The sequence below is a fragment of the Centropristis striata genome, chromosome 22 (genome assembly GCF_030273125.1).
Source record: "Centropristis striata isolate RG_2023a ecotype Rhode Island chromosome 22, C.striata_1.0, whole genome shotgun sequence".
NCBI lineage: Eukaryota > Metazoa > Chordata > Actinopteri > Perciformes > Serranidae > Centropristis > Centropristis striata.
The window spans coordinates 3,261,737-3,280,654 of NC_081538.1; the positions used below are offsets into that span (position 1 = coordinate 3,261,737).

At 38.9% G+C, this 18,918-nt stretch overlaps 1 protein-coding gene and 1 long non-coding RNA gene across 3 annotated transcripts in view; one reads left to right on the plus strand and one right to left on the minus strand.

Moving 5' to 3' along the window:
- iqsec3a (IQ motif and Sec7 domain ArfGEF 3a) overlaps positions 1-18,918 on the minus strand; it is a 145,954-nt gene that overhangs the window by 77,486 nt on the left and 49,550 nt on the right. The window lies entirely within an intron of this gene.
- Positions 1-18,918, plus strand: part of LOC131960358 (uncharacterized) — a 134,171-nt gene that overhangs the window by 32,434 nt on the left and 82,819 nt on the right. The window lies entirely within an intron of this gene.

The window sequence follows — 18,918 nt, forward strand, 5'->3', positions numbered from 1 at the left end:
GATCAAGAGCGATTATTTATTTCAGCAAAAAAATCTTCAGAAGAGAAAATGTGAAAAAACAAGAAGGTTGACAGCCAGTAGTGACACACACCCAACACACACACACACAAACATGGGGACAGTCATGCAGCTAATACAAATGTCTCAACGCCTTTCAGACTGTATGTGTGCTCGTGTATGTGTTAGTGTGGGAGGTGGCTTTTCATGGTGTAATAAAACAAGAACGTGCAACACAGAGGGGAGGTGGGAATCTGTGCGCTGTGTTGTGGTTTGATCTGTTTCTGAAGACCCTCTTCTTTTTATACGCCCCCTTTCTTCTGTGTTGCAGTTTCCGTGTGGAAAAAGATGGGTCAGCCACTTCTGTCTGTCTTTCAATGTCTTTTCTCCCAGTGAATCGTGATAGCACTGACTTTAATCTTTCCTACTGGTCTCTGACAACACTTGCTTGTTGTTTCTATGCAGATGATGTTGTACATGCATTAAATATAAGTCTGGCTGTGCAATAGAGGCTCTTTTTTGTATTCTGGCATGCCTCATTTTCTTGTTAAATTACCTAAGATATGAAAAAAAAGCATAGTATGATTTCGATAAGGCAAATCTCCTGTGAAAGCTGGAGTCAGACAGCGAAGCTACAATATATGAGAACTGTTTAGCATGTCAGGATGCTGATGGTTGATAATTAGAAATAATCACAAAGCACATTTGAGGCTAATGGGAATGTGATTAGTTTGTCAGGTATTGAAATTCTGAGCTGATGATGGTGCTATGAAGTTAAGGGATTGCCAAAGTCATACTGACAAGGTCGTTTATGTTGGCAATCCATTTTGGTTGGATACAGAACTCAGCACTTTTTTAGTAGAGCCTGACAAATATATCAGTTGACAGATAATATTGACTGATATTGGCCTATCAAAGGCATATATGTATTGGCCTATAAACTATCCAATATCTGCAAATATAAGAAACTTTTTTACACAACATATAATATAGAAAATGTTGCGTCTCATTATTTAGAAATGGTGTTCGCTATCTTTTTCTTTAAATTGTTAACAGTTTATTTAGCTTTATTCCTATCATCTTTATTTTCATTTATAGAATTGGCTGATGATGTCATGCATGCTTGTATGATGTATAACAATGTTAAACATTATTCAATAAAGTTTTATGTTTGAGGAAGTGGTGAAAAACCAGTGGACATTCCACATAAAAGGGTCTATTTTCAGCTCAAAAGATTACTATATCGACTACTGTATCAGTTATCAATTAATTTTCCCTCTCTAAAATCAGTATCTGCATTGGTCTCAAAAAAACCATATCGGTCAGGCTCAACTTTTAAGGGTACTGACTGTTAACGTCAGATGATGAGCTGTCTGGTGTCCTAAAATTTACATTTCCATCCAACAAAGCCCACATTTTTCTCTTATTTCATTTCACATATTTCTAGTCAAAGCATGTCCCATGTGAAACCAACACTGACTTATTTTGCTAACTCAAATCTTTTCTTAAACCTAACCAAGTAGTTTTTGTGGTAGAATTCTGGGATTAATTATATTAATTAACCATATTCTGACCCTTGCATGACGTCCAGAATTAATATAATGAATCCCAAATTCTACCACAGTTTTGTTTGCATTCACAACATTAACCATGTCCTTAAAACCGCAACCGCAATCCAGGAGAAAATTAGCCTGGCATCAACTTATTCACAAGTTGGGGCAGTGCTTGGTCTGTGTCTTTCTCAAATTACATGGAAACGGTACACTAAAATGTGTTTCTGAAACCATTTGAGGCAAGAAAAAGACAACACAGTAACAGAATATTGAGTCATATTTGATCAGTGCTGCCTGATTTATAGTATGATCTGAGTTTTGTGTGTTGTACTCATCCAAACATAGCCGCTGATTGACCCAACCTGGACCGTAGCCAGTTAAATTTAGTCTGAATGGTAGTGTGACCAGACAGAGCAAATACAAATGAGCTTGTGAGATTCATCTGGTTTACAGGTTAGAAGAAACTGAGTTTCCCTCGAAACGTAATTGAGAATCCACTTTTGTTGCATGGAAATGTAATTTTTTAGAGATAGGGTTGTTGTGTTGGACCGACTGGACGACATTGCCATTACTGGAGTCATTCTGCTAGAATAAAATGCTGCAATATGCACAAACTTTCAGACAAGTATCCTCTTAAGCATTGTCACCTTCTACAGACATTTCATAAGGGCAACGCTAAGTATCAGGTTTTCCTGACGTATCCTTTTGAATCGGAGCCAGGTTTACACACTAGTTGACAGTGTGATAACAGCTAGGCATGTTATTACCCAGATTAAGATAAGACTTTTTCCCCCTGCTGTTGGATACGGTGATAAGACCGGAGTCATTGAGCATAAAATCAGGACACTCAGGCTGCCATATGCAGAGTGCTGCAGAAAAATATCAGCATGATTCTCCCCAGAGGGAGAGGAGGATTCAGAGAAACGACAAACTTTCAGTCTAAACAGAAATCTGGGTTTTTGTAGAAGTTGCAGAGACAAGTGAAGAGTTGGGAAGAAATGTAACCTCTACATAGCCACCTAATGTATTTGTATATTTGTGGCAAGCTGTCTTATATAAATGTGTGTATTAATAATAATGTGCATCAGTCTATACTGTGTATCTTATTTCCCGTTCTGGTCCAGAGTGTGTCTTGTGCGCATGCAGCCTCAAATCTTAAAAAAAGACTCAAACAGATTTGTGTGCAGCAAAATCCCTTCTGCTTCCTTTTCCTGCACAGGAGGCTCACTTCTCATTTTCATCACACATGGCAGCACATAAGCTTGAGGAGAAAGTATCTTTAGCGGGGATATGGCTGGATCTGCAACTTCTAAAATAGAGCTTGTATGAGTAATGAATAATGAATAGAGAAATAAAGTCTGCTGCTCCGACACTCAGCTTGCAGGTGAGCTTTTTTTTTCTTTCTTCCCCCCTCATGCCAAAAAATAGACCTGCCTGGAAAAACAGACGACTTCTTTGAGGAGGGGAGTCGTTTTGTTGCTCACAATGTTTCCGCTCATTGTTGTGAATCTAAATGTTCCAATTTGCATTTTTCCAGGAGCACTTGTACTGGTGAGAGCTAATCTGACAACCAATGGGCTACGTGCGGCTGGATTTAAGTCAAATACTGATAAGGGAAGCAAAAAAAAAAAGAAGAAAAAGTTACACACACACTGTGGATAAGGTGTTCAAAGGGGATAATTTGTGGAGAGAAAAAAAATCAGCATTTAAAATGACTGATAACATAATATATGCATGTGTGTATGTTTATGTAAAGTTAATGTAAACAACTTCGACGGTTTCACTTTCCTCCAACCTCTAAGTCTGTCACTCCCTCGCCGCCTATCAACTTTTCTCATCCTCATTCCTTTCATCCATTTTGTCAAGCTTCCTGTCATCCTCTCTGTCCAACGGTCCCTCTAATACACACACACACACACACTCACACAGCCTTCCTGCCACTCTGTCCTCCACCAGGTAAGGAGATTGAGCGGTTCCAGGTGTCATGGTGACTGACAGGGTAGAGCCGAGCCCTGCATGCTGCCTCTCTCTCTCTCCTCTCATCTTCCCATACGTCAGTGTTGAAGACGGATGAGAGCAGCAGCCTCCATGCGTTTCATCCAGAATATAATTATGGAGCCTGCTGATGTCTCCTGCTCTCTCTAACTGGCTGGTAATGTAGTCTGATGTGGCTTCAGGTGTGCTGTGTGTTTGTTTTTTTTAAGTGTATGTCCTGGGCAATAGCTTACAATACAACATTGATTTGGATGCATGAGAGTATCGGCTTTATTCTGCTTCTGGCTGCATGCAATTTCCATATGTGCAGACTTGGCAACTGCGTGTCATTTTGCAGCAATGCAGGCATATAGAGAGTCCTATATTTATGCTGAATGTGTGAATATAGTGTTTTCTCCCATTCAGTTTTTAATCTGCTTTCTATGTGTGCTTGCATAAGCACAGTTCCTTTGTTCAGTGGCAGAAGAAATATTATTTGATTCAATAAAAGCACAAATACTACAATGTAAAAATATGGACGGTATAAAAGAGGGCATAGCCACCATGTTGCACCCATTGGCTACTACTACTAATACTACAGTTTGTAAGTTGAGTTTGGCATTTTGGCTGTCGCCGTTTTGATTTATGGAGCCAACCTTGACAAAGACTGGATCTGAGGGAGAACCTGAGAATTCTGTGCACACCCACTTGTACCTGCAACCTTATGGCACATTGCTCTAAGCTAAGCAGTGCAAAGTCACTTTCATAATTTGATTAAAAATAAATAAATAAGTAAGCAGCTATTTAAATGCACATGCTGTCATATCCTGACTGATGGGTAACCAGGGTAGTGAACTGTCAATCACAAAGTAGCCCCACCCAGTGCTTTATCCTCTATTTTACTCTAAATGGCACCATCATTTACAAAGTGAACATCATGCTGTATTAAAAGACTTGAAGCTAGTGATTGAGACCATAAACTCATCAGGAAAAGAATTACTGAGGTAATAAATCAAGTGAGAATTTGGGTCATTTTCTCATAAACTTCTACACAATATGACTTGTTTTTGCAACCAGTACACTGAAAAAAGAAAATAGTTGAACCAACTTAATTGAACTGCTTCATTTGGCATCACCTAAATGAATTAAGTTCTTTCAAATTAATTTAATAAGTTAGATTAACACAACTGATTTTAAATTAATTTGAAAGAACTTAATTCATTTAGGTGTTACCAAATGAAACAATTCAATTAAGTTGGTTCTTTTTTCAGTGTAGAGTCTCCCCCAGCTGGCCAATAGAAATAATACAGGTTTTAGGCACTTCTGTAATTGGTCAGACTGAGTCATAAACGACTGAGCATATTCCTCAAAATGTCTAACTATTCCTTTTAAATATAGGGGCGAATAATAAAAAGAATCACGGTTTACGTTTAGAAGAGCCCATATATAGAAAAGAAAATGGTAACACTTTACAATAACCAACTAAGTGATGTTTATAGATGGTTTATAAACAATTATTAACCATTTACAAAGTGCTATACATATTTAATAAATGTTTTCAACCAATTTCTCAAAGGTATATGAATCATTTAAAAATCATTAACATACTTAATATGCTGTTAAAAATGTTAAAATGAGTGCAACTAAAACTATTAATAAACTATTAATTATAATTTTTAATGGTAAAGTAACTATAAACTTACATTAATATACCATCTATTTGTCATTTATAAATTATTTAGTTAGCTAAACATTAATAAATTATGTATTTACCATTCTAAAAGGCCTATATACGGTTTATAAATGATGATTAAACATTAATAAACTATCTGTTTACCATTTATAAATGAGGGTTATTGTAAAGTGTTACCAAGAAAATATTACAACCCTAACTTCTTGTTAAGAAAGGTGATTTAATGTATTCAGTAGTAAAAAAAAAAAGAAAAAAAAGCTGGTTAAAGAGACAGATGTGTCCAGTTTCACTGTTTCGCAGTGAATCACACAATGTATTCAACAACCTGTGAGTGGCTCCACTGGGAGCGATGCTAAAATACTGATAATATTGAGCCCCAGTGCTGCTGACTACAGCCACCCAGCATCTGTTGCACTGTGTGTAGGGGCGATGGCATCTGACAGGAAGACCACCATCTTTATGCAGGAGGTCCACTGATTATGTCTTCTTCAGTGTGAACCCGGTCGCTGCGGGCTGCTTCGACTTTCATTAACCTTGATCGCACAGCTTTTGCTGAGTCATCACCGTGGAGGTGTGCAGGAGCAGAGATGAGATATCGGGCCGTGTGACTAGTGGGGTTCAAAGGGTCTTTCCTCTGGTGGACTGCAGCCAAAGAGTTGCTGAAGAGGGCATTATGTGAGGAAAACTACATCAGCAGAAGTCATAGCAAATGAGATCCCTGAAGAAGCTGCTCGCTGATACGATTTCTTCCTCAAGGAAGTAGTTTTCTTTCAATCTTTGACAAGGATTCTATGTTTTTCCCGCGTATAAGAATGATTTATTTGTCGGCAACAAACTTTTTTTCTATTTTCTGCCTCCGAAAAATGCATCTTTCAAACTAAGCAGGAATCATTTGCCTTGTCTTCCTTTTCCCGCTTCCTATATTTCCTGCTATATATATGTATTTTCATACTGCTCACAGAGAATTAATCAGTTCATCAGGCATAACACAAGGGCAGACTAGAGAGCAGAAGCTTCTGCATAAATAAGCATATTCCTTTCTTCTGATGCATGCAGAGGGTAATATATGGGGTAAAAGTGCTGAATACATCACCCAGGTGTATTTGAAATTCATCAGTTTCTCCAAAGCAGGAAAAACATGACGTAGTGCCACGTGCACAGCAGAGAATTCAGTTTGTGACCGAGTTTTAACGTTCAAAGTTTCAAAGTACAACTAAGTTTCATAATGCTGCATTATTTCCCCTTAACAAGGAACAAATCTAAGTCTGAGGGGAAAAGTGGAAAGTAAAAGAAAAACAGCCACAAAAAAACACAGATACAACAGCACTTTTACAATTTCTCTTTGTACTGCAAATCATTTTCATTGCGGTTCATTTATGAAGCTCTCAGCCGAGGAGAAAAAAACTATTAAAATGCAAACTGTCTGCTTTAAATTAGCATCAAAAAGACTGGTTCTCTCTAATCACAAGGTCAAGTGAGTCATTTTTCTTCACTGCTGGCGATCATAAAGACTACATAACCTAATTTCCTCTTTTTCTTTATTAATCTATGTCCTTACCCCTCATTAACCTCCCTGTGAACACATATTTACAGCAGTTCAGCATTGGACACTCCAGTGACTTTCACTTGTTGTTTGTCACTTTTATAATATAACACGTTGGTATGAGTGGTCCGGGTTGCAGTGGGAGAAGTGTGTGTGTGTGTGTGTGTGTGTGTGTGGGCAGTAAGGAGAGCTGTCTACTGGGAGATGTGGTATGACTGTGTGGATATGAGTGTTGCACTCAGAATGAGGGGATGAGGGAGAGTGTGAGGGTGACACAGGTACAGAGACAAAGCTCTGCATGAGTGAAAGCATGACCACAGAACAGACCGAGATACGGGATGCTAAAGGGAATATCCACACATTTTACTCATAGGAGTGATATATTTTTGGCTGTATAATGTCCCATGTTGCTCGAGAGCAGTAGTTCTCAACCTTTTTGAGTCGCGACCCCCAATTTAACATGCATGTTGTCCGCGACCCCCGCTCACTGAACAGTATCTCACACGCACAGTTCAGATCACCCAAAAAAAGAAACAAAATGACCAAAAAAGACTCAAAATGACCAGAAAAGACACAAAATGACCAAGAAGAAACTAAATGACCAAAAAAAGACACAAAATGACCAAAAAAAGACACAAAATGACCAAAAAAGACACAAAATAACCCAAAAAAGACACAAAATGATCGAAAAAAGACACAAAATGACCAAAAAAAGACACAAAATTACCGAAAAAAGATACAAAATGACCAACAAAAGACACAAAATTACCAAAAAAATACACAAATTGACCAGAAAATGATCAAAAAAAGACACAAAATTGACCAAAAAGACTGAAACACATTAACACATGAACACTTTAACACAGTGGAAACAGAGCTGACTTCCAAAATGATTTGGCGACCCCCAGAAATCATCTCGCGACCCCAATTAGAGTCCCGACCCCAAGGTTGAGAATAGCTGCTCTAGAGCAACTTTGTAAAGTCCTATAGAAAGAATATAACCATGTTCATCAGTTTAGGATTTGAGAAATAAGGCATAACAGGTCTAATGGAAGATCCCTGCTGCATTATGGGAATTGTAGGAGCTACCATTTTTGAAGCTTGTCCCAAAAAGTCAGGATATCGTGAACTCTTCTTCATCAACAAATTTGAAATTTGTTACACTCTAATCCAAATGACATTTCCATACTTTTACGATACCACATGTAAAAAAAAAAAATCACAAGATCTCTGTTAATTATGCTTCCGATAGAATCAAAAGTACAGAAGCTGTTAAAAAAAGAAGCAAAAAAAGATAATGATCTATAATTAAATTTTCAACACAAAGCTGCACATGTTTGTATGAGTTTATTGTTCTTTTCTGCACAAGCTCTGTCTTACTTTAAAATTCTTTTTACCGTGGTAAAATACATGTTTTTTGTTTTGTACTAGTGGAGAGAGTGTCCTAGTTTTTGTACTTTCTATCAAAGTTTACAGTTATGGTCGTGTGACAACCTTACATAACATGTTACGATGCTAGTGTGTTTTCGCTCTCTGTCCAGACAAGTCCTCTCCTTGCTGGAAGTTCCAGGCTTCTTTTACGGCCTCTACATATTGTGCAGCGATTGGCTTGTAGAGTTGTAACATACCAAATCTAGTTTGCCTGGCATACTTTTTATTCTCAGGTTGTAGTAAAGTAAACAGACAGTGGAGGAATGAGAAAACGCCTCTCTAGTGACAAATCTTGCATGTATACAACTCAGTTTAGTCAAGGTCAGACATTTTAGAGGACAGAAACATAAGGAAAAGACATTTTTGATTGGAAGGTAAGCTACTTCAGAGTAAGACTACGAGACAAATAGTCGGTTTAGTATTTCCTGAGCAGGCATTTGCTAATTAGCACTAAACCAGTACAGCTTTAAATGTCATAAATCAAATATTTCTAGGTCAGGAAGAATCAGGGGATCTGTAGTCCATAGGTTTCATCCTTTGAGCACCATGAATGTCATTATAATTTCATGGCAATTTAATAGCAATACAAGAGGACAGACCTTTGAGAGAGAATACAGGCCTTAAATATAAAATACATGAAGCCGTTTCTCTCTGGAATCAGTTACATCCATCTGGGCCTCCTTTCAACAACAGAGCATATATCTTGTCCCTGTTTTCCACGATCAAGGTCAAACAGAAACATACATCCGCTACCCACACACATCTGCAGCAGCCTCGCTCCCATATGATCCAACATCTTGTTTCAAAGCAAACAATGAGGCCCACAAAAGGGAGCTAAGGAAGCATTTCACATGCTTTCTGCATATTGTATAATCTCCAGAGAGCCGGCAGCACGTTCTTGGCCACGTTGACTGAAGAAGCTTTTGTGTAGAATGGCCAACAGATATAGCCATGGCATGTATAAATCATGAGATAGACACTGAATGAGTCACATGGTTAACTGTATCTCTACTTTTCTTTTCTTTCCCCGAGGACAGGAAGTCGAAGCCTCTGCACTTGTGCGTGACTTAAAGCATGCTGGGGGAAAGGTCATTGAGAGAAAAATCATAAAATAGTGATCAGATAAAAATTTAGATGGCAAAGTAGTATTTTAATAGTTAAAAAACATGCATGCAGTAACTATGCTACTATACTAAACATGGCTAATTCTAACCTGTGATATTCACCTTGAGCAGACATGCAGTGATGCATGCTAGGTGGCATCCGCTTTCTGCTTTCTGCTCGCCTCATGTGATCAATCCTGCAGTGATGGATTGGTTATGGAGATGCCAATCAATACTGCGCTCACTTGGGCGGGACGACACAGCTCATAAATAGCACTATTTAGCAAAGAAAGAGGCAAAGAGAAGAGAAGAAACCTGGCATAAAAGCGAGGCAGTTTGTAATCCTATATTTTTTATACGTAATCCATACGTTCTGAGCACTGGGAGTTGACTGAAGAGGACTACGATCAATGTGTGCCTCTGAGAATCTCTTGTTAAAATCTCATACAGGCTCTTTTATAGAGGGCCAGAGATCGGTGTCATAGGGTGAGCACGTGAGACAGCAAAACAACACACGACGCACTCAAGTCCCTTGCCTCCTGCTGTAAAAGGGTAGGCTTTTAGTTATCGTGTTGAATTTTAAGACTGAACGAAGATAGACGCCCTAAAGGATTTAAGAACAAACTGCTTACACATACAGTACGCAAGCATATACACACAGACCCTTATAACCACAGGCGCTCCCATGCAATGTCAATGAAACATCTTTCCAGCAACAACAGAGCACAGGGTATAAAAACAGGTTGGGCTTCTGAAATATGCAAGACAGGATTTCAAATTGAATCTCTTCAAAAGCCGATGCCCCGGGATGTAGATAAAATGGAGGGAGAGATAGAAAGAAAAAAGAGGGAGACGGCAGCAGTGGATATTACATCGTAGATTTATGGTTGACACAAGGCAAGTATACAGATATATACACGACCCAAGAGTCATGGGCAGGACTTCAAGGATGGAAAATGACAAGCATTCACAACATCATTCAATGTCACAGAATGTCATTTAGAAATCTGGTCGGATATCATCCCTATCTGCAAAAAAAAATGTTTTTTATACTATTTTTTGGAGACATTCCCGATTGAAGAAGTTTGGAGATGGAGCGCATTTAAGCCCTGTCCCCACTGTAGGGAAAACAATCCACTCATTGACTTTGTATTGAATGAATGAGCCTTCTTGACAATCCCATCTATTAACAAACAACAGAAAAATGTCTAAAAGCTGCTGTGTGCTGAAATGAGCTACCAACAGGCTAAAGAACCCGGAGCTTAGTTTTTACAATCGGATGAATGAAAAAAACTGAACTTATAAGAGGACAAAAGTGGATACAGACGTATATAGACGGAAGACATCAGTAGTTAAAATGAGGAAATCTGTGCCATCCTGAAACTGAGTGGAATATGGATAATTCTGAAGTTTTAAGTGCCTTAGCTTGCTAACAGTAAAACTTCTCCTTTCTGGTATGGTGTGTGCTGCTCTGTCTTTATGAGATTTAGAGGGACAAAGCCATTGTTTTGTAAGTCAAAAGTCAGTCTTAAGTCCCAAATAATTTTACACCAAATTGAATGCCATTTAAAATTCCCAAACAGACAGCTAAAAATAAATAAATATGGTAAATCACATGCAGTAGTAGTTGTGTTAATGACATAATTCCTTATCATTCTATTCGTCAGTAGGTTGACCTCACAATGTCATGAACAGTGTCCAGAAGCCTACTTTAGATTGTCCTTTGTCTTACCTCACGCTTATTTCCCTTCTTCTTATTCACATCTTGTTACACATAAGAATCACAATGCTATTTTTATACCTCATGGCAAAAGCAGATTTTCATGGGCGCCTAACAGAGAGGCAGAAAGAAAAGGTTGTAACAACAATGCCTGAAGAAAGGATTCGGCTGCTGCTTCCCCTTCGTTGTGAGTGGAACAAACAATCGAGCCATCCCCCAACCTGATGATTTCACAAGTTAATTGCCTATTATGTGGTCCGTCAGGGGGAAATATCTGAGTTTTTTTCCTTATTTGGCTCACTTTATCTTTCACATATCTGAAAATATCCTCAGGCGGTTTCCCATTGCACAAATCTCCTGTTTAAATTTGACTCTTTTAAGCAACACAGTTCAATACTTCAAGGATCAAATGACAGAGATTCCATGATGCTTAATCACAGGAGCTTGGAAGTACTGGAAATGGTTTAGAAATATCGTCTTCTTCTACAAAGGTTAACAAACAAAACTACTGGGCACACAGGGTACGAGACTATTGATTCAGCCGCTCCCCAGTAACTTATTGCAGTCATCACGTTATTGGCTCAAAAGGAGGAGGAACTAATAAACTGTAATTATTAAGGACACTTCTTAGTGGGTCTGAAGAGAAAGAGATACTGAAAAATACAACATCATGAGTGTCAGATGAGTCAGCTAGTACAGCATTTTATTCATTGTAATTCACTGCAGAGTGGTTATGATCAAAGTGCAGGTTGTCACCCCACTTAAATGTTGGCTGCGTGCTCAGGAATGTTGGAATGGAGACGTGAAAGTAAAACAAAAGAGTTGGGAAAAGTCGCTGTGAAACCACGGGATAATTGTAAATTTGTGATCTCTTAGGATAGAGTTAGATAGGAAAAAAGGCATTACGTTTTTCAGAGCTTAAAGAATGGATATACATGGCTACCATGTTGTAGTGCACATGCACAATAGCAAACAACCACAAGGATTGTTATGAGGAAGAGAAGGAGCAGGAAAGCAACCAGACCGAATGTTATGAGGAAGAGAAGAGGCAGGAAAACAACCACGCAGATTGTTATGAGGAAGAGAAGGAGCAGGAAAACAACCATGCAGAATGTTATGAGGAAAAGAAGCAGCAGGAAAACAACCACACAGATTGTTATGAGGAAGAGAAGAAGCAGGAAAACAACCACACGGATTGTTATGAGGAAGAGAAGAAGCAGGAAAACATCCACGTAGATTGTTATGAGGAAGAGAAGAAGCAGGAAAACAACCACGCAGAATGTTATGAGGAAGAGAAGAAGCAGGAAAACAACCACGCAGAATGTTATGAGGAAGAGAAGGAGCAGGAAAACAGCCATGCAGATAGTTATGAGGAAGAGAAGGAGCAGGAAAACAACCACACCGATTGTTATGAGGAAGAGAAGAAGCAGGAAAACAACCACACGGATTGTTATGAGGAAGAGAAGAAGCAGGAAAACAACCATGCAGATTGTTATGAGGAAGAGAAGGAGCAGGAAAACAGCCACACCATTTGTTATGAGGAAGAGAAGGAGCAGGAAAACAACCACACCGATTGTTATGAGGAAGAAAAGAAGCAGGAAAACAACCACGCAGATTGTTATGAGGAAGAGAAGAAGCAGGAAAACAACCACGCAGATTGTTATGAGGAAGAAAAGAAGCAGGAAAACAACCACGCAGATTGTTATGAGGAAGAGAAGAAGCAGGAAAACAGCCACACAGATTGTTATGAGGAAGAGAAGGAGCAGGAAAACAACCACGCCATTTGTTATGAGGAAGAGAAGGAGCAGGAAAACAACCACGCCATTTGTTATGAGGAAGAGAAGGAGCAGTGTTGCAATGTTTGTTTCCTTCTGATTATGGTAAATCAAGTCTGAATGTAAATTCCCACAAAATCCCTGAATAACTATTTAAATTGTCCGTGTCCGGTTCACTGTTTGTTTCCAGTTAGGCCATTTCTGTCACAAGTGAGACCAAACTCCCTCTGCAACATTAAAGCTTTTGACAAAGATTGAACTCTGAACTCTTGTGAGTTCTTACTCACGCACTTATTAAATAAGAGAAAAGCCACCCACGGCACCAACAATGATCTGCAGCCTCCCGGGAGCTACTTTATGTCATGTGGGCGAGTGTGATGCACTGATAGATATTACACTTTCAAATGTAATGACATTACTCTTGGAATTAGCAAGTTTATTCTGATGAAGGTATTTACTGTATGAAAGCCAGTGAGCCCGGTTCAGTTGGCCGTTTACTGAACTCCATGCCAGAACAGTGATTTGTCAACATTTACTTAGGCATGAACACATCACGAATTATAATCCTGTGATTTATCTTGTTTTTTTATAAAATGGGTCATTCTGCATAATGAGGCTACTTTACTTTTGATATGTTAAGTATATGTGATGCTAATATGGGTAGGATTTTGAATGCACATTTTTTTTTACTTGTGACAGAGTATTTTTACAGTGTGGTTTAACTTATTTAACTTAAGTAAAATATCTGATTACTTCTTTTGCGGCTTTTGTTTACTTCTGTGTGAAATTGAAGACCTTGTTTGTTTAAAAAAAGAAATGATAGAATTTTAATATGGTAGACCCGCCAATATTATCATTGTATACTGTGCCATGTGAGAATAGAAAGTGACATGGCAGTGACGGAAAACACCACTATCAACGAATAAACAGCGAACAAAGAGGAAGAAGACAGGTGGAGATGAATTGGACACATTACTTGGCCTGTTTGACAGGAAAGAATGAAACACCCATATACTGATTCTACAAATGGCAGAGGGAGTTGTTAGACCGTCCAGGGGAATCAGAAGCAGCTGCTGAAGGAATGAGTGCTCAAATTTACGTTGGGAGCTGAAAGTTGCTTAAGAATATCCATGGATTCACTGTGATATTTCAGAGCGGGACAGTGAGAGGATGAAGTCGTTTTGGCAGCAGAAAAGACGGAAATACAAATGGAACAGAAAGACTCACAGAAATGTCAAGGGAAAATGATAATGAAACTGCTCACGGCGGTGGTGGCGACAGCCGAAACATTAACACCGAACAAGATGCCACGGGTGAGAAATTCCCAGAGTTTTGATGAATGACTTTTCTGTATGCAGGATTATCAATACAGTCCTGAAACTGATTGTCTAAGAGATTATAACCGAAACAAACAGAGGAGAGACAAGTGGAGGGAATGGAAATAACTTCAGAATGATTGAGACAGAAGTGTGGAAGGCAGGCTGAGATATGGAAATGGAAGATTGACAGTAGGATATGGAGGGATTCTAGCACCTCTGAAGAGACAACCAGTGAAAAATTCTGTAAATGTAAGACACAAGCAAGGAACAAATGTACAATTTGTCATGAAGCTAAGCTCCTGACTAAAGTTATGATCCAACTTTTTCTAAGGAAACCAAAACAATGAGTTGAAAGATGCTCCATAGCTGAGGGGTGCTGCAAAGTTGTGCGGTTATTCTCTGTGGGTTTGACACTGTAAGCACTTCCTTTTTTTCCTTTTAGTAATTTGACACATAAAAATACCTATTATTGCAGTCAACAAGGGCGAGAATCTTATATGCATTGTAATTCTTTTGATTGTGAAAGTGGACACCTCTAAGTACGTCAGTTCACACCTAGTGTTAGAATGTGTCTCCACTTGTGTCTTGAGTGACCACTTGTGATTGGATCTCACTTCCAGGCTCTATATGGAAACAAAGATGTTGATCATTTTCGTTTGCAAAGACCAAATGCATTATTAATCTGGCAGGAGAAAGCTGTTGTAATATCCTACACATTCATACATTCCGGTATGAACCTAAAAATTACAAGGTTATTGTCAACCTAGAATTCAAGGGACCTCTACACCGGCACCGTCTTTGCAGAGCTCCGGAACAAAAACACTGACACATCACCAATAATATGATGATAATAGTATCCAAAACACAAGATTCACTCTTAGTGATTTCTGAGAAATACATTCAAAAAGTTTAAAAATGCAAAAAATTGCCGAAATACACAGAGCAACCTACTAGACTGTAGACCCCCATTGTGGAAAAGTTCCGCCACACCTCAAATAACACAGGCTGAGTCTATTCCTTGGCGTGTTCCAGGCAAACCAAATCACCAAAGATGTTTGATGCACTCATATTATATCTCTATTCAAATATGATGCTGTGGGGAAAGCCAGCATATGAGTGCATTGTACAGCTTACACAGTGAATGACAGTAGGCAGTCCTTTAGTGTGGCCTAGGAAACATTTGCGTACACTGCTAAGCAATGTTTTGCCAGACCACCTCCAATGTGGTCTTAGCAATCAGATTTCAATGCATTTTTGGTGCATTCACACCGTCATGAGAAGTGCCCACTTGTGATTGAATACCCAATATGCATGTTAATGCCAGATTTGAACAGGGCCTCGGTTTGATAGATTATTGTCTTGTTTATTACTGCACAGTCAACCAAAAAAAGATTACATCCATTGGGCTGTTGATGGTGGCTGCTGACAAGACATTTCTCATGCAGTACTATCAAAATCATATAGGTATAGCTTGATGACTTGCTTTTTCGCTTTGTTTACGGATATAGACAATAAATTTGAGTTTGAGATGTTTATGATATATATTGAATCACAGTCCTTCATGAAACAATTGCTCTGCGGTGATATTCATAGTAAAATCGGATATTGTTCAAGGCATTTATACTGCACTCAGCAGTATTGTGACATGATATAAAAATAGTGCCAATATAACAAAAATGGAAAACATCAATCCACTTCCTTACACTGCAATTCACCTTCAGCCACCTTAAAAGCCTGCTGATCAGCTCACACACACGCACACACACACACACACACACACACTTCTGTCAGTAAAGGAGGTGTATTATACATAAGACCGTCAGCTCTCCAGTACATACAGAATGATCTGTTTGATCCATGTTTTAAGAAGAGATAACGGGACAAGACAGCACATTTGGCATCTGATAAAACACACTGTAAGCTCTTCAGAGTGTTACACTAGAGTGGGCCTTGACGCCTGTAAACACACACACACATACACAGACTCAGCTCAGCATAACCAGATACCTAATGCAGCCAAACACAACTGGGGCTCGGGGCTAGTCAGACAATAATACAGAGGAACCAGGGGACAAACATGCACACATACAGTATCTGATTAAAACACTATGAATGGTTTACTGTATGACCACAGGACAGTCTCTACTCACAAATCCATAACAAAGCAATATCATATGATACATCATCTTAGCACACAATGGACAGTAGGGTTGGGCTAACATCGTCCATCGCGGTGGCTGACTGTCATCGACCACAGAGCGAAGCATCGTGATATAATAGCCCCATCCACACCTACACCTGTTTGCGGTGGCATTTATTAGGTGGTTAAAAAAGTAACAATTCTGATTTATTGAATGGTGCACAGATTGATTTTACAAATGCAACAGAAGGTGCACGCTTGGGCTGTCACATAAACGGATCAAGTAGGGGAGAATAATTCAAACTGTTTCAAATGTTAGAGAACGCTCTTATTTTTTACAGTCTACGCTAATTTCTGTCGAAAGAATGAATAAGATGATTATGATTGTTAATGGTGGATATAGTCCCTATCGTGGTTTTGTGTCCAAATGATTAGATCTGTTTGGATTACATCTTGATGTTTCACTGCGGACATCATTATATGCCAATTTGGTAGACAATGCCCAACCCTAATTTTGCAACACCTAAACTGTTCTGAATGAGAAGTTGTTAATTAGAAAGTAACACTCCAATCAATTGCATGACTGCTGAAAAACAGGTCAGTAATCTTCCAACCATCCATCCTCTGTGTTATCCCACTTTTCAAAGCAACATGCCATTGAAAAACAATATTTTACAGAGGACATTTCATATTAATGAGCCACCATTTAACCTGTTGAACTATGTATTTTATTTATCAAGTCCTAAACAAGTCATAATCCGCTCTTCACCAAATGTAATGCCATTTTAACAACAATAATAATAATATATCGATTTTACTATATAAAAAAAGTGCTTAGTAGTTGGTTCTCTCCTGCAACTTGATTGGTTCAAAGTGAATCTGGGAAATAATAATTTGTCAACTTTCTGTGAATGAATAGCTTTAACATCAGTTGGTTCAAGAAATTAAAGGAAATTAATAGATTTGTTGCATACTTTTGAAAAATAAAATTCAAATTAATTTTGGCCTTGGAGGAAAAGTATAAAGTATTTTCAAGCCAAAAGGCTAAAGTCCAAGTCAAGTCACAAGTTAATGGTGTTATAGTCCAATTCCAGTTGTTAGTCATATTTATTTTTTTAATTAAAGTCTTAAGTCATCCAATGTGTGTTTTGAACTCTAAGTCATGTCACATCCACACTCCATTATGCCCTCTAACCATTTTCCTGTGCTATAACCACCACAGCACTACTTCCTGCTTTAGTACACAGGTCATTTTAAACAACAAACAACTAATGCTGTCGATTTCTCAGGAGAAGACAGTCTGCAGATTATGTGCACAGACTTACAGTGTGAATCTATTCATTTCCCTTCCTGCAGGGTTTATTTGTCACCACCGCTACAAAAGAAAAAAAATCGTGAGAGGAGGTTGTTTATTGCGACGACGGAGCGGTGGCAGAAGAAGCATGGTCTGGCATCGGGCTCACTATTCACCCGTTGGCACGCTCTCCATTATCTGTCACTGTTCTCACACTCACATGCACACACTCATATACTCCAAATCAGTCTCCCCTCATCGGTGAAATTGCTTTCAAGGGAAGGGTATAAAAAAAAATAAAAATAATGTTTCACTGTGTTCTTTCTTCAGCAAAAAAAAAAAGTTAGTGGCCAGGGTTGTGCTTCCATTGACTCTCCACTAGAAAGTGGTGAGATGCTATCCCATCACCGAGCCGATAAGAGCGGGAGAAAATTCAATTACATCTCAGTGAAATGTGAAAGGTTTTTCTTCCAGAGTGAGAGCCCGTCCACGCCTGTGTGGACCTTCACGTTTAATCTTTTCTCTGACATTGGTCCTGTTTGGAGGTGAGTAACCAGTCTGGTTGGCAATGTCAAAGCCAGTCTATATCAAAGTGGGCTTAGTGGGCTACTGTAGCAGCAAACTAATGGTGCGTTTTATGGTTACCAAATGGGCTGAAAGAGTGGAATCAAAAAGAGAAGGACACGTGGTCTGCAATAATAAGTCTGACTTTACCAACAATGTCCTTTACATTGTAAGGTCAAGACCAAGTTCTGCGAAGAGAAGCAACATTAACTTTTTGCGAGTCACTGACACAGGTTTCATCTTCTTTCTTTCTGCTCAAGGTTTCTGAGGGCAACTTCATCTCGAAGGTTTCTGCATGGTTCTGTTCAACATAAAAGCGCTTTTTTTTGTTGTTGTTGCAGACTGGCACCGCTGGGTCTGTTTTAACAAGTAACTTGTTTTGACCACCCATCACCTCTTCAAAACAAGGCTTGAACTGACAGGGAATGACACAGCCTGACATACACACTGCAAAGATGACTCACACACACACACACACACACACACACACACACACACACATACACACACATTGAAGTCATGGTAACGGCTGCACACTGGGCACAAAAGCATGACAGAGTAAAAAAAGGGATGCTCTCTGAAACATTTCCTTTCATCAGCACCCAGTCGTCTGAAGGGAGGTCATTCATTTTGGCGAAATGAGGTAACAGAAAACACATTTTTGGGGAGAATTATCTTTCTAACATAAGTGCTTATAAATATATTTTCCTTATTTCTTATACGGACTGAACAGAAAAAAATCCAAGGGAAAAACATTTTCAGAGGGGTCCCTTGACCTCTGATATCCGAACGAAATGTAAAAAGTCTCCTTT